General features: G+C 41.4%; 1 protein-coding gene across 6 annotated transcripts in view; it reads left to right on the top strand.

Moving 5' to 3' along the window:
- Positions 1–16,143, top strand: part of HRH2 (histamine receptor H2) — a 324,736-nt gene that overhangs the window by 150,497 nt on the left and 158,096 nt on the right. The window lies entirely within an intron of this gene.

Genomic DNA, 16,143 nt, shown 5'->3' with positions numbered 1-16,143 from the left:
TCAATAAAATCTGATGGTGGGAACGTAGCCTAACCCTCATTCATGTAAAACATAAATATATGGAGGAATTGTAGAATTGATTAGGCCAAAAATTTCTGTTATATATGTTGTGTATAAACAAACATATTTAATATTTCTAGAGATGAGAGAATATTGAAATTCCAATTCACCAGCTTTGCAGAACTTGCCAAAAATAGAGAGTCCCGCAAAGCTTCCAAATGTCCTGAAAAGATGTGTATAACACTTTGAGATTGACTTGCTAGGGCTATGTCCAACACAACGGATGAGCAGATCTGTGAAAGTTCAGTTCGGGTATCAGAGTTGTACTGGAGCTTGAACTCTCTCCTTTCAAACTTCCCCTGGAACTTTGAACATTGCAACGAACTTCCGGTAGAAGTTCGACATTACGCACCGGGCACTAACTGTCTGGTACAAACCTTGAACTATTAAGCTTGGGTTCGCGCATCTCTATCCAACACCTTTCAAGCTGTTTAATGCAAATGTAACTTTGGCAATGTCAATCTGACCAGAGCATACATGTCTATGAGTAAATATAATGAAATTGGTGGTAATCATCACCCTTTAATAACACATTGCACTGTTGCACTGTTAATGCTTTTAAAAATTAAAAATGGTCCAAAATTAATCATTTTGAGGGGCAGATAACTGCTGGTCTGGAGTTTATTAACATGCAGTCTATTCAAAAGAAGCAATGGATTTTTGACTAGAGATGATAAAAAATATCCAATTTTGGTGAGTATGTAAAAGAGAGGCATCAGCCTGTATTTAATAGTTTGCGAATCCCAGCACAATAATGCAGATAACATAGTAACATAGTTAGTAAGGCCGAAAAAAGACATTTGTCCATCCAGTTCAGCCTATATTCCATCATAATAAATACCCAGATCTACGTCCTTCTACAGAACCTAATAATTGTATGATACAATATTGTTCTGCTCCAGGAAGACATCCAGGCCTCTCTTGAACCCCTCGACTGAGTTCGCCATCACCACCTCCTCAGGCAAGCAATTCCAGATTCTCACAGCCCTAACAGTAAAGAATCCTCTTCTATGTTGGTGGAAAAACCTTCTCTCCTCCAGACACAAAGAATGCCCCCTTGTGCCCGTCACCTTCCTTGGTATAAACAGATCCTCAGCGAGATATTTGTATTGTCCCCTTATATACTTATACATGGTTATTAGATCGCCCCTCAGTCGTCTTTTTTCTAGACTAAATAATCCTAATTTCGCTAATCTATCTGGGTATTGTAGTTCTCCCATCCCCTTTATTAATTTTGTTGCCCTCCTTTGTACTCTCTCTAGTTCCATTATATCCTTCCTGAGCACCGGTGCCCAAAACTGGACACAGTACTCCATGTGCGGTCTAACTAGGGATTTGTACAGAGGCAGTATAATGCTCTCATCATGTGTATCCAGACCTCTTTTAACCCCTTCATGACCCAGCCTATTTTGACCTTAATGACCTGGCCGTTTTTTGCAATTCTGACCAGTGTCCCTTTATGAGGTAATAACTCAGGAACGCTTCAACGGATCCTAGCGGTTCTGAGATTGTTTTTTCGTGACATATTGGGCTTCATGTTAGTGGTAAATTTAGGTCAATAAATTCTGCGTTTATTTGTGATAAAAACGGAAATTTGGCGAAAATTTTGAAAATTTCGCAATTTTCACATTTTGAATTTTTATTCTGTTAAACCAGAGAGTTATGTGACACAAAATAGTTAATAAATAACATTTCCCACATGTCTACTTTACACCAGTACAATTTTGGAAACAAAATTTTTTTTTGCTAGGAAGTTATAAGAGTTAAAATTTGACCAGCGATTTCTCATTTTTACAACGAAATTTACAAAACCATTTTTTTTAGGGACCACCTCACATTTGAAGTCAGTTTGAGGGGTCTATATGGCTGAAAATACCCAAAAGTGACACCATTCTAAAAAATGCACCCCTCAAGGTGCTCAAAACCACATTCAAGAAGTTTTTTAACCCTTCAGGTGCTTCACAGCAGCAGAAGCAACATGGAAGGAAAAAATGAACATTTAACTTTTTAGTCACAAAAATTATCTTTTAGCAACATTTTTTTTATTTTCCCAATGGTACAAGGAGAAACTGAACCACGAAAGTTGTTGTCCAATTTGTCCTGAGTACGCTGATACCTCATATGTGGGGGTAAACCACTGTTTGGGCGCACGGCAGGGCTTGGAAGGGAAGGAGCGCCATTTGACTTTTTGAATGAAAAATTGGCTCCACTCTTTAGCGGACACCATGTCACGTTTGGAGAGCCCCCGTGTGCCTAAAAATTGGAGCTCCCCCACACGTGACCCCATTTTGGAAACTAGACGCCCCAAGGAACTTATCTAGATGCATAGTGAGAACTTTGAACCCCCGGGGGCTTCACAAATTGATCCGTAAAAATGAAAAAGTACTTTTTTTTCACAAAAAAATTCTTTTAGCCTCAATTTTTTTCATTTTCATATGGGCAACAGGATAAAATGGATCCTAAAATTTGTTGGGCAATTTCTCATGAGTACACCGATACCTCACATGTGGGGGTAAACCACTGTTTGGGCACATGGTAAGGTTCGGAAGGGAAGGAGCGCCATTTGACTTTTTGAATGAAAAATTATCTCCATCGTTAGCGGACACCATGTCGTGTTTGGAGAGCCCCCGTGTGCCTAAACATTGGAGCTCCCCCACAAATGACCCCATTTTGGAAACTAGACCCCCCAAGGAACTTATCTAGATGCATATTGAGCACTTTAAACCCTCAGGTGCTTCACAAATTGATCTGTAAAAATGAAAAAGTACTTTTTTTTTCACAAAAAAATTCTTTTCGCCTCAGTTTTTCATTTTCACATGGGCAATAGGATAAAATGAATCCTAAAATTTGTTGGGCAATTTCTCCCGAGTACGCCGATACCTCATATGTGGGGGTAAACCACTGTTTGGGCACACGGCAGGGCTCGGAAGGGAAGGCGCGCCATTTGACTTTTTGAATGGAAAATTAGCTCCAATTGTTAGCGGACACCATGTCGCGTTTAGAGAGCCCCTGTGTGCCTATGCATTGGAGCTCCCCCACAAGTGACCCCATTTTGGAAACTAGACCCCCCAAGGAACTTATCTAGATGCATATTGAGCACTTTAAACCCCCAGGTGCTTCACAGAAGTTTATAACGCAGAGCCATGAAAATAAAAAATAATTTTTCTTTCCTCAAAAATGATTTTTAGCCTGGAATTTCCTATTTTGCCAAGGGTAATAGGAGAAATTGGACCGCAAATGTTGTTGTCCAGTTTGTCCTGAGTACGCTAATACCCCATATGTGGGGGTAAACCACTGTTTGGGCGCACGGCAGGGCTCGGAAGGGAAGGCACGCCAATTGGCTTTTTAAATGGAAAATTAGCTCCAATCATTAGCGGACACCATGTCACGTTTGGAGAGCCCCTGTGTGCCTAAACATTGGAGATCCCCCACATATGACCCCATTTTGGAAACTAGACCCCCAAAGGAACTAATCTAGATGTGTGGTGAGGACTTTGAACTTCCAAGTGCTTCACAGAAGTTTATAACGCAGAGCCATGAAAATAAAATAAAAATTTTATTTTCTCTAAAATGATTTTTTAGCCTGCAATTTATTATTTTCCCAAGGGTAACAGGAGAAATTTGACCCCAAAAGTTGTTGTACAGTTTCTCCTGAGTACGCTGATACCCCATATGTGGGGGTAAACCACAGTTTGGGCACATGTCGGGGCTCGGAAGTCAAGTAGTGACATTTTGAAATGCAGACTTTGATGGAATGCTCTGCGGGCATTACGTTGCGTTTGCAGAGCCCCTGATGTGGCTAAACAGTAGAAACCCCCCACAAGTGACCCCATTTTAGAAACTAGACCCCGAAAGGAACTTATCTAGATGTGAGGTGAGCACTTTGAACCCCCAAGTGCTTTACAGAAGTTTATAACACAGAGCAGTGAAAATAATAAATACGTTTTCTTTCCTCAAAAATAATTTTTTAGCCCAGAATTTTTTATTTTCCCAAGGGTTACAGGAGAAATTGGACCCCAAAAGTTGTTGTCCAGTTTCTCCTGAGTACGCTGATACCCCATATGTGGGGGTAAACCACTGTTTGGGCACACGTCGGGGCTCAGAAGGGAAGTAGTGACTTTTGAAATGCAGACTTTGATGGAATGGTCTGCGGGCGCCACTTTGCGTTTGCAGAGCCCCTGGTGTGCCTAAACAGTAGAAACCCCCCACAAGTGACCCCATTTTGGAAACTAGACCCCCCAAGGAACTTATCTAGATATGTGGTGAGCACTTTGAACCCCCAAGTGCTTCACAGACGTTTACAACGCAGAGCCGTGAAAATAAAAAATCATTTTTCTTTCCTCAAAAATGATGTTTTAGCAAGCAATTTTTTATTTTCTCAAGGGTAACAGGAGAAATTGGACCCCAGTAATTGTTGCCCAGTTTGTCCTGAGTACGCTGATACCCCATATGTGGGGGTAAACCACTGTTTGGGCACATGTCGGGGCTCGGAAGTCAAGTAGTGACGTTTTGAAATGCAGACTTTGATGGAATGGTCTGCGGGCGTCACGTTGCGTTTGCAGAGCCCCTGGTGTGCCTAAACAGTAGAAACCCCCCACAAGTGACCCCATTTTGGAAACTAGACCCCCCAAGGAACTTATCTAGATATGTGGTGAGCACTTTGAACCCCCAAGTGCTTCACAGACGTTTACAACGCAGAGCCGTGAAAATAAAAAATCATTTTTCTTTCCTCAAAAATGATGTTTTAGCAAGCAATTTTTTATTTTCTCAAGGGTAACAGGAGAAATTGGACCCCAGTAATTGTTGCCCAGTTTGTCCTGAGTACGCTGATACCCCATATGTGGGGGTAAACCACTGTTTGGGCACATGTCGGGGCTCGGAAGTCAAGTAGTGACGTTTTGAAATGCAGACTTTGATGGAATGGTCTGCGGGCGTCACGTTGCGTTTGCAGAGCCCCTGGTGTGCCTAAACAGTAGAAACCCCCCACAAGTGACCCCATTTTGGAAACTAGACCCCCCAAGGAACTTATCTAGATATGTGGTGAGCACTTTTAACCCCCAAGTGCTTCACAGACGTTTACAACGCAGAGCCGTGAAAATAAAAAATCATTTTTCTTTCCTCAAAAATGATGTTTTAGCAAGCAATTTTTTATTTTCTCAAGGGTAACAGGAGAAATTGGACCCCAGTAATTGTTGCCCAGTTTGTCCTGAGTACGCTGATACCCCATATGTGGGGGTAAACCACTGTTTGGGCACATGTCGGGGCTCGGAAGTCAAGTAGTGACGTTTTGAAATGCAGACTTTGATGGAATGGTCTGCGGGCGTCACGTTGCGTTTGCAGAGCCCCTGGTGTGCCTAAACAGTAGAAACCCCCCACAAGTGACCCCATTTTGGAAACTAGACCCCCCAAGGAACTTATCTAGATATGTGGTGAGCACTTTGAACCCCCAAGTGCTTCACAGACGTTTACAACGCAGAGCCGTGAAAATAAAAAATCATTTTTCTTTCCTCAAAAATGATGTTTTAGCAAGCAATTTTTTATTTTCTCAAGGGTAACAGGAGAAATTGGACCCCAGTAATTGTTGCCCAGTTTGTCCTGAGTACGCTGATACCCCATATGTGGGGGTAAACCACTGTTTGGGCACACGTCGGGGCTCGGAAGGGAAGGAGCACCATTTGACTTTTTGAATAAAAGATTGGCTGGAATCAATGGTGGCGCCATGTTGCGTTTGGAGACCCCCTGATGTGCCTAAACAGTGGAAACCCCTCAATTCTAACGCCAACACACCCCTAACCCTTATCCCAACTGTAGCCGTAACCCTAACCACAACCCTAACCGCAACACACCCCTAACCACAACCCTAACCCCAACACACCCCTAACCCTAACCACAACCCTAATTCCAACCCAACCCTAACCCTAAGGCTATGTACCCACGTTGCGGATTCGTGTGAGATTTTTCCGCACCATTTTTGAAAAATCCGCGGGTAAAAGGCACTGCGTTTTACCTGCGGATTTACTGCGGATTTCACCTGCGGATTCCTATTGAGGAATAGGTGTAAAACGCTGCGGAATCCGCACAAAGAATTGACATGCTGCGGAAAATACAACGCAGCGTTTCCGTGTGGTATTTTCCGCACCATGGGCACAGCGGATTTGGTTTTCCATAGGTTTACATGGTACTGTAAACCTGATGGAACACTGCTGCGGATCCGCAGCGGCCAATCCGCTGCGGATCCGCAGCCAAATCCGCACCGTGTGCACATAGCCTAATTCTAAAGGTATGTGCACACGCTTCGGAAAACGCTGCGGATCCGCAGCAGTTTCCCATGAGTTTACATTTCAATGTAAACCTATGGGAAACAAAAATCGCTGTACACATGCTGCGGAAAAACTGCACGGAAATGCAGCGGTTTACATTCCGCAGCATGTCACTTCTTTCTGCGGATTCCACAGCGGTTTTACAACTGCTCCAATAGAAAATCGCAGTTGTAAAACCGCAGTGAAATGCGCAGAAAACCCGCGGTAAATCTGCCATAAATCCGCAGCGGTTTAGCACTGCGGATTTATCAAATCCGCTGCGGAAAAATCCGCAGAGGACCAGAATACGTGTGCACATACCGAAACCCTAACCCTAACCCTACCCCTAACCCTACCCCTAACCCTACCCCTAACCCTACCCCTACCCCTACCCCTAACCCTAACCCTAGTTCTAACTCCAACCTTAGTGAAAAAAAAAAAAAAATCTTTATTTTATTATTGTCCCTATCTATGGGGGACAAATGGGGGGGGTCATTTACTGTTTTTTTATTTTGACCACTGTGATAGATTATATCACAGTGATCAAAATTCACATTGGAACGAATCTGCCGGCCGGCAGATTCGGCGGGCGCACTGCGCATGCGCCCGCCATTTTGGAACATGGCGGCGCTCGGGGAAGAAGACGGACGGACCCCGCCAGGATTGGTAAGTATAAGGGGGGAGATCAGGGCACAGGGGGGGGAGATCAGGGCACGGGGGGGAGATCAGGGCACGGGGGGGCGTCGGAGCACGGGGGGGAGGGATCGGAGCATGGGGGAGAGTGATCGGTGTGCGGGCGGGTGGATCGGTGTGCAGGGGGGGTGGATCGGTGTGCAGGGGGGGTGGATCGGAGCACGGGGGGGATCGGAGTGCGGGGGGGTTTGATTGGAGCACGGGGGGGTGTGATTGGAGCACGGGGGGAGCGGACAGGAGGACGGGGGAGCGGAGCACAGGACGGAGGGGAGTGGGCCACAGATCGGGGGGCTGGGGGGGCGATCGGTGGGGTGGGGTGGGGGCACATTAGTATTTCCAGCCATGGCCGATGATATTGCAGCATCGGCCATGGCTGGATTGTAATATTTCACCATTTTTTTAGGTGAAATATTACAAATCGCTCTGATTGGCAGTTTCACTTTCAACAGCCAATCAGAGCGATCGTAGCCACGAGGGGGTGAAGCCACCCCCCCTGGGCTAAACTACCACTCCCCCTGTCCCTGCAGATCGGGTGAAATGGGAGTTAACCCTTTCACCCGATCTGCAGGGACGCGATCTTTCTGTGACACAGCATATGCGTCACAGGTCGGATTGGCACCGACTTTCATGACGCATACGCTGTGTCACAGGTCGGGAAGGGGTTAATGCACCCCATGATCCTGTTTGCCTTGGCAGCTGCTGCCTGGCACTGGCTGCTCCAGGTAAGTTTATCATTAACTAGGATCCCCAAGTCCTTCTCCCTGTCAGATTTACCCAGTGGTTTCCCGTTCAGTGTGTAATGGTGATATTGATTCCCTCTTCCCTCATACAAAGCTTGTATGATACTTGAATATGTTTAATAGTTCTGGTGGTGAATAAACAGATAATATTTCAACCAAAATGGTTTGTTTTCAAGAAATCTGTACTGTAGAGAAAACCAGTACAAACAAGATAAGAAATTCACAAGTGTATGCTGTCAATCTCCTACCTTGTTTGTCCTTTCCGGTTTTCTCTACAGATTCCTTGAACAAAAACATTTTTGTTGAAGCGTTAAAATGTTATCTGTTTATTCACCATCAGAGCTATAAAACACATACATGCATCATACAAGCTTTGTATCTGCATTATTGTGCTGGGATTCTTAGACTATCCAATTTTGGTGAGTAGACATAGGTTTGTTGTTTGGGAAATGAAAAAGCCATTGCTTTTTAGTAAACCTTCAAAAAGTATCCTTTTTTTCGTATTCAGCTACTGATTGACTGTTTGGAAAATTATCCCTTTTTGGAAGCAGTTTCAGCTTTAGTTAGGTTGGGCAGGGTATGGATCCCAGTAGGAGTACAGTACAGATAAAAAACCAGGCAGGAGATACAGGTGCTTCTAATAAAATTAGAATATCATCAAAAAGTTAATTTATTTCAGTTCATCAATACATAAAGTGAAACTCATTTATTATATATAGTCATTACACACAGAGTGATCTATTTCAAGTGTTTATTTCTGTTAACGTTGATGATTATCACTTTCAAGCAATGAAAACCCAAAAGTAATTATCTCAGTAAATTAGAATAATTAGCAAAAAACACCTGCAAAGCCTTCCTAAGCATTTAAAAAGGTCCCTTAGTCTGCTTCGGTGGGCTCCACAATCATGGGGAAGACTGCTGACTTGACAGATGTCCAGAAGGCAATCATTGACACACTTGACAAGGAGGGTAAGCCACAAAAGGTAATTGCTAAAGAAGCTGGCTGTATCCAGTGCTGTATCCAAGCATATTAATAGGAAGATGAGTGAAAGGAAAATGTGTGGTAGAAAAAGGAGCTAAAGCAACCGGGATAACCACAGCCTTGAAAGTCATTATATAAGTAGATTAGAATACTTTAAAAAAACAGCTTGAAAAATGATTTAAAAATTTGAAATGTTGTCCTACTGAAATGTATGTTCAGTAAATGCATTTAATACTTGGTCGGGGCTCCTTTTGCATCAGTTACTGCATCAATGCGGCATGGCATGGAGGCGATCAGCTTGTGGCACTGCTGAGGTGTTATAGAAGACCCATGTTGCTTTGATAGCAGCCTTCAGCTCATCTGCTTTGTTGGGTCTGGTGTCACTCATCTTCCTCTTGACAACACCCCATAGATTCTCTATGGAGTTAAGGTCAGATGATTTTAGTGGCCAATCAAGCACAGTGATACTGTTGTTTTTAAACCAGATATTGGTACTTTTAGCAATGTGGACAGGTGCCAAGTCCTGCCGGAGAATGAAATCTCCCTCTCCAAAAAGCCTGTGTGTGGTAGCTCTTGAAGCAATGACTCCAGCAGCAGTCTATTACTTGTGAATCTCCCCCAAATTTTTTAATAGCTTTTTCTTAACAATCCTTTCAAGGCTGTGATTATCCCTGTTGCTTGTGCACCATTTTCCTTCCACTCAACTTTCCATATGCTTTGATATACCACTCTGTGAATAGCCAGCTTCATTAGCAATGACCTTTTGTGACTTACCCTCCTTGTGGAGTGTGTCAATGACTACCTTCTGGACATCTGTCAAGTCAGCAGTCTTCCCCATGACTGTGGAGCCTACTGACAAATACTATGGGACCTTTTTAAACGCTTGGGAAGCCTTTTCAGGTGTTTTTTGTTAATTATTCTAGTTTACTGGAGATAATGACTTTGGCGTTTTCATTGGCTGTAAGTCATAACCATCAACATTAACAGAAATAAACACTTGAAATAGATCACTCTGTTTGTAATGACTGTATCTATATATATAATTGTCTAAGGGTTTTTCCGTCTGTCTGTCTTTCTGTCTGTCTGTCTGTCTTTCTGTCTGTCTGTCTGTCCTGGAAATCCCGCGTCTCTGATTGGTCGAGGCCGCCAGGCCTCGACCAATCAGCAACGGGCACAGCGACGATGATGTCATAAAGGTTGCCATGGCGACGATGATGTCATAAAGGTTGCCTCGACCAATCAGCGACGGGCACAGCGATGATGATGTCATAATGGTTGCCATAGCGACGATGATGTCATAAAGGTTGCCACGACCAATCAGCAATGGGCACAGCGACGATGATGTCATAATGGTTGCCATGGCGACGATGATGTCATAAAGGTTGCCTCGACCAATCAGCGACGGGCACAGTCTGCCGCGAATTCTGGAATCATCATTGTCCATATACTATGGGGACATGCATATTCTAGAATACCCGATGCGTTAGAATTGGGCCACAATCTAGTATAATATATGAGTCTCACTTTTTGTATTGAATAAATGAAATAAATTAAATTTTTGATGATATTCTAATTTTGCGACAAGCACCTGTATATGGCTGTCTATAAGTATTAGCAGAACCTGCACCTTCCACACAGTATAGAATATGATGGAGCAGGCAAAGAAATATCTGACTGTATAGGGCCAGCGCTAGCAGCCTTAGAAGCAGCAGGGATGTTTGACTGTCTAACAACAATGGCAGTAGCTACAACTATAATGATTAGCATATTAGAGGAAAATTATAAATTAAATTTTAATATTAATATTTAAAAAACCTTACCATGCGCAATGTGAGTGGTGCATTATTAAAATGTGGTATAGCCACATACAATTATCCAGGTACTAAATTTAATCATACAGCAAAAGCCACAAAAGTCACAAAACCTTCAGGTCCATGACTTTGTCAGCAATAGAATACATAAACTCATTTAGAAAGGGAGTATAGCATAAATTATTCTCAGACAGATAGATCTATGAGTATCATACAAAATTAATACCTATAAGGTTATTATGGTAGTATTTCCTTCGCCATCCCCATAAAAACAAACAGTTAGTGTATGACCCAAGAATGTCCTACATCACAACCAGTACAGAAGCCTGTCATGAGGACAAGGAATCTGTAACAATGAAATGGATAGGCTGACTTGCTGAGGACATGGAAGAGAGGCCCCCCAAAGTGCGTTTCGCACTCTGCTTCTTCGGGGGACGCCCCCCCCCCCGAAGAAGCAGAGTGCGAAACGCGCGTTGGGATTCTTCTCTCCCACGTCCTCAGCAGGTCGGTCTATCCATTTCATTATTCTGATATATACAGTACTCTTGGCCATCTATGTGTATGTTTTGTCTTTGTGCAGCAATGTTTGTATGTGTGGCTTATATATGATTGAACTCTGTATTTGCTTATTGGACGCCCACATTTATGCTTTTATACATTAATACTCTTTACGCTATGGCACTAGGCACTTTATCCTAAATTCCTGACTTAGTGGCAAATTTGAAGGTTCCTATATTTGTTTTATAGGACACAGTTGTATATTGACTAGCATTATGTCACTGAGACTATATATTTTCCTATGAAACTTTTTATGGAATATTATCTCCAATATTTCTTATATTGCCTGTATGGAAATACTACTATTTATATTTATTCTGATTGAGTTGCCTAGCTCTATAGATGGACTGTTCTTTAACTAATTGCTATCTCCTGCACGGACGTGGCACTATGGTGTCGTCTCCTGTTTTAATTGTTTCTGTCTTGATTGCATTTGCTTATTTATATATAATACTTTGTGAATAAAAATTATTTTTTTTACCTAGCTCAGTTGCCCATTTTCTTTTGGTTTTCTTTAAGTCTCATATGGTAGAGCTTGCCCCCCTTTTAGTTTATTGTTTCAGTCACGGGTACGGCACTGATACGGGTTCAGTCACCACTGAGCATACAGAGTGGCAGCTGTAACCACACAACTGGTTCAGGCTGACAGCCGGCCCCAATGCAAAGTGAGTGTCAATCAGGGCTGGTGACGTGGTTATAGCCGCCTCTCTGTATACTCAACCCGTGCCAGTTCCGCCTCCGTATCGCCCCCGTATTTGAATCTGGAATACTGTTGGGGAGAAAAAAAAATTCTCTCAGCAAAATTTGCTATTAACCCCTTTACCACCTTGGGTTTTTCTGTTTTTGCATTTTTGTTTTTTGCTTCTCTTTTTCTCAGAGCAATAGCTTTTTTATTTTTCCATCAATATTGCCATGTCTAGCCTTATTTCTTGGGGGAAAAGATGTACACCATTTATTTTACCATATGGTGTAATGGAAATTGGAAAAAAAAATCCAACTGCTTTGGAATTGTAAAAAACTGCCATTCCACAATAGTTTTTTGATTTTTTTTTTTTACCATGTTCACTAAATGCTAAAACTAACCTACAATTTTGATTCTCCAGGTTGTTATAACATCATAGATACCAAACATGTATACATTCTTTTTTATTTATTTAATAAAATGACATCATTTTCCGAGACACATAGCGTCTCTCCACTTTTTGGGATCTGGGGCCAGTTGAGAGCTTATATTTTGCTCGCTAGGCTGTTATTTTAATTGAGATCATTTTGGGATAGATACGATGTTTTGATCGCCTGTTATTGCATTTTATTGCAATGCTGAGACAACCCAAAAAAACATAATTCTGGTGTTTTTTTCTCGTTATGCCTTTTATTGAACAAATTATTTTTTTTATGTTTTGATACATCGGGCGCGCATTTATCAATGCGGCGATACCAAAAATGTGTATTTTTGAAAATTTTTTAATTGCTTTAATTTGAATGGGGCAAAAGGGGGGTGAATTGAACTTTTATATTTTTAAAATATTTAAAAAAAAAACTTTTTTACTGTTTCAATAGTCTCTTTGGGAAACTTGATAATGAGATCTTCTGGTCGCTTGTGCTACACGTAGAAGGGCTGCAGCCCTGCTTTGTGTAGCAAAAATGCTCCTCTGCTATGAGCGCTGGCCACGGGGAGGTGCCCATAGCAGTTCAGCAATGATAATGACAGGGGTCTCTTGCAGACCTCAGATTGTCATGCCAACCCATCAGCGTCCCACGGTCATGTGGCAGGAGCGCAGATGGGAGGAGCTACTAACACACATCCGGTTTGCACGAGTTAAATACAGCTGTCAGGGATTGACAGTGGCATTTCACATGTTAACAGCCGTGGGTGGATCGCAATTCCACCTGTGGCTGTTAGGGACACATGTCAGCTGATCATGGGTCATAACCTGCAGATTAGCAACATATCACAGCATTTATATGGTTAACAGCATTTTTATGGTGATAGGTTCCTTTTAAACTTTTTATCTGGGAATGCAGTAATAATAGGAGACATCTCCTTTAATATTGTCTTACAATGCTGGGTGTGAACTATCGTGGACATAATTGAGAGAAATGTGAAAAGAGACATAATTCTAGAACATACCGAATAGTCTGCACTTCGATTTGTGGATACAGTATCTTTGAGTAAGTAAAAATGAATAAGATTTCTATACTTTTGAGTCAGATAAATCGTATTCTTTTTCTTATCTGTTCACATGTTACAGCTTTGCACTTTGGTATCAGAATATTAATTTTCCTTAAGATTTCAGTCTGCAAATATTGTATTCCTTTGCTTCCAGCTGACACACCACTGTGAACTTGGAATATCAAAGTCTAAAGCCTATCAACAATTTGATATATTTTTTTCCATAGTAATATTACTATTGTAATAAGGTATTACCAGTATGTTTTCTGGCACTGGAAAGCCAGCCCTTATATAATGTACTAGATGGGGGCCCGATTCTAACGCATCGGGTATTCTAGAATATGTATGTAGTTTATTTATGAAGTAAACAGGAGTGAGTTATGTGGCACTGTGACTGACAGAACTTGTTCAGTAAACGTGACTGAACTACGTGGCACTGTGACTGACAGAACTTGTTCAGTAAACGTGACTGAACTACGTGGCACTGTGACTGACAGAACTTGTTCAGTAAACGTGACTGAACTACGCTCATTGGTCACGGCCAGCTGGCACGACCAATCAGCGAAGCGGGATTTCCGTTACAGACAAGCATTAGACGGAATTAGACGATGATATAGTAGATGAATACATTTCTGGTTTGCTTCTTGGCTTGAAATTCTATATGGAATATCAATGCATATAGCATCAAATGTATTAATACACTTGTATAGTATCAAAAATAAAGTCCTTGTACAAGCCAATATATACAGTACATATGATAATGAATATACTTAAACCATTGATTTATAAAGTGAGTATATTTTATTTGTTGCTACTTAACCTCATATATTTTATGTAAGAAAACCCAAATGTATGAGCTGGGATATAAACTGATGTGCATGCAGCATGTAAGCACACATTCACACTTGGCCACTGAACAGAAAAAACTTTTTTTTTATGTAGCTGACAAAGTTCCTATGTCAATATAAGGTCTCATTTAGATATCTGTGGAACATGGTCCATGTACTGTCTCTAATATACAGACTATCGATATGGAAAGTCTTAAATATGAAGTTGCCAAGTTTAATTCTGTTGACTTTTGGCCAGGTCATTCATCATACACCTTCCTCAGACCAAGTTTCACAGACGCCTAAATATGTCATATTAAACATCGATAAACCCACGGGGGAACCCATTATTTTCATTATATTGATGCATTTCTTTAAAATGCCTTTTCTTAATAAAATAGAAAAGTTGGGCTTTTCTCCATAAATTAGTTGTCTCCTTTTGGATGAAAACATTTATCATGTACATTTGAAATGTATGTCTTCTCGCCACAGCCACTGCCGCCATTGCTTACTTTGTCTGGTTTTTCAAATGTGACTCGTTTCCCTTTATGTGGTGATAACTTTGGATCGCTTCTAGGCATCCCAGGGATTTTGAGAATGTTTTATCTTGACACATTGTGCTTTGTTAGTGGTTAATTTAGGACAATATTAAGAGCCCGATTCATCAATGCATTTCAGCCAGGTTTTTTTTTTGGTGTGAATGTCTTTCACTTAGTGATTTTTTTATTTGTGAAAAATTCAGGTGATTTGCTCTTTTTTTCAATTTGTGTTTTGTGGTTTAGTTAGTTTTTCATTTTTATGTTTTACTGACCTTTTCAGATGTTGTAGACATGTCTATAATCTATCTATCTATCTATCTATCTATCTATCTATCTATCTATCTATCTATCTATCTATCTATCTATCTATCTATCTATCTATAAGGAAAAAACCTGACCAGCACCTCCTAGGTGTGAACAGGTGCCAGCTGTACGGTGTTCATTTTAGGACATGGTCACAAATCAAAGTCAAACATCAGAAATACTCTGTCTGATACCTCATTCTGATACTTGACTCTTATACCTGACTTTCACACATGGTCACAAATCAAAGTCAAACATCAGAAATAACATCAGAAATGCTCTGTCTGATACCTCATTCTGATACTTGATTCTGATACCTGACTTTCACATATCAAAGTCACAAATCAAAGTCAAACATCAGAAATACTCTGTCTGATACCTCATTCTGATACTTGACTCTGATACTTGACTCTGATACTTGACTTTGATACCTGACTCTGATACTTGACTCTGATACTTGACTTTGATACCTGATTCTGATACTTGACTCTGATACTTGACTTTGATACCTGACTCTGATACCTGACTCTGATACCTGACTCTGATACCTGACTCTGATACCTGACTCTGATACCTGACTCTGATACCTGACTCTGATACTTGACTCTGATACTTGACTCTGATACATGAAATTAGTAAAATTAGTAAAATTAGCTAAAATTAGTACCTGGGATCACTTGAGCTTGTGGTGCAATGGTAATGCCGACGGCTGTAGCCTCTAGACGCAGGATCCATTTTTTTTCCGCCGATCCTTTTTTTCCCGCCGGATCGGTTTTATTTTTCTGCCGGATCCGTTTTTGTCGGCCGGATCCGTTTTTTTTCCGCCAGATCCGTTTTTTTCTGCAGGATCCGTTTTTTTTCCTCAGGATCCGTTTTTTTTCCAGATCCGTTTTTGTCCGCCGGATCCGTTTTTGTCTGCCGGCTCCGTTTTCTTTCTGCCTGATCCTTTTTTTACGCCGGATCCGTTTTTTTTACACCGGATCTGTTTTTTTTACACCGGATCCGTTTTTTTTCGCCAGATCCTTTTTTTTTCTGCCAGATCTGTTTTTTTTTTTTTGCCGGATCCTTTTTTTTTTTTTACGCCAGATCCTTTTTTTTCTGCCGGATCCGTTTTTTTTTCGCCGGATCCATTTTTTTTTTACGCCGGATCCGTTTTTT

Source organism: Ranitomeya imitator, chromosome 4, assembly GCF_032444005.1.
Source record: "Ranitomeya imitator isolate aRanImi1 chromosome 4, aRanImi1.pri, whole genome shotgun sequence".
In the NCBI taxonomy this organism is placed as follows: Eukaryota; Metazoa; Chordata; class Amphibia; order Anura; family Dendrobatidae; genus Ranitomeya; species Ranitomeya imitator.
The sequence above is the reverse complement of the archived record's forward strand: the minus strand, read 5'-3'. Positions and strand labels throughout refer to the sequence as shown.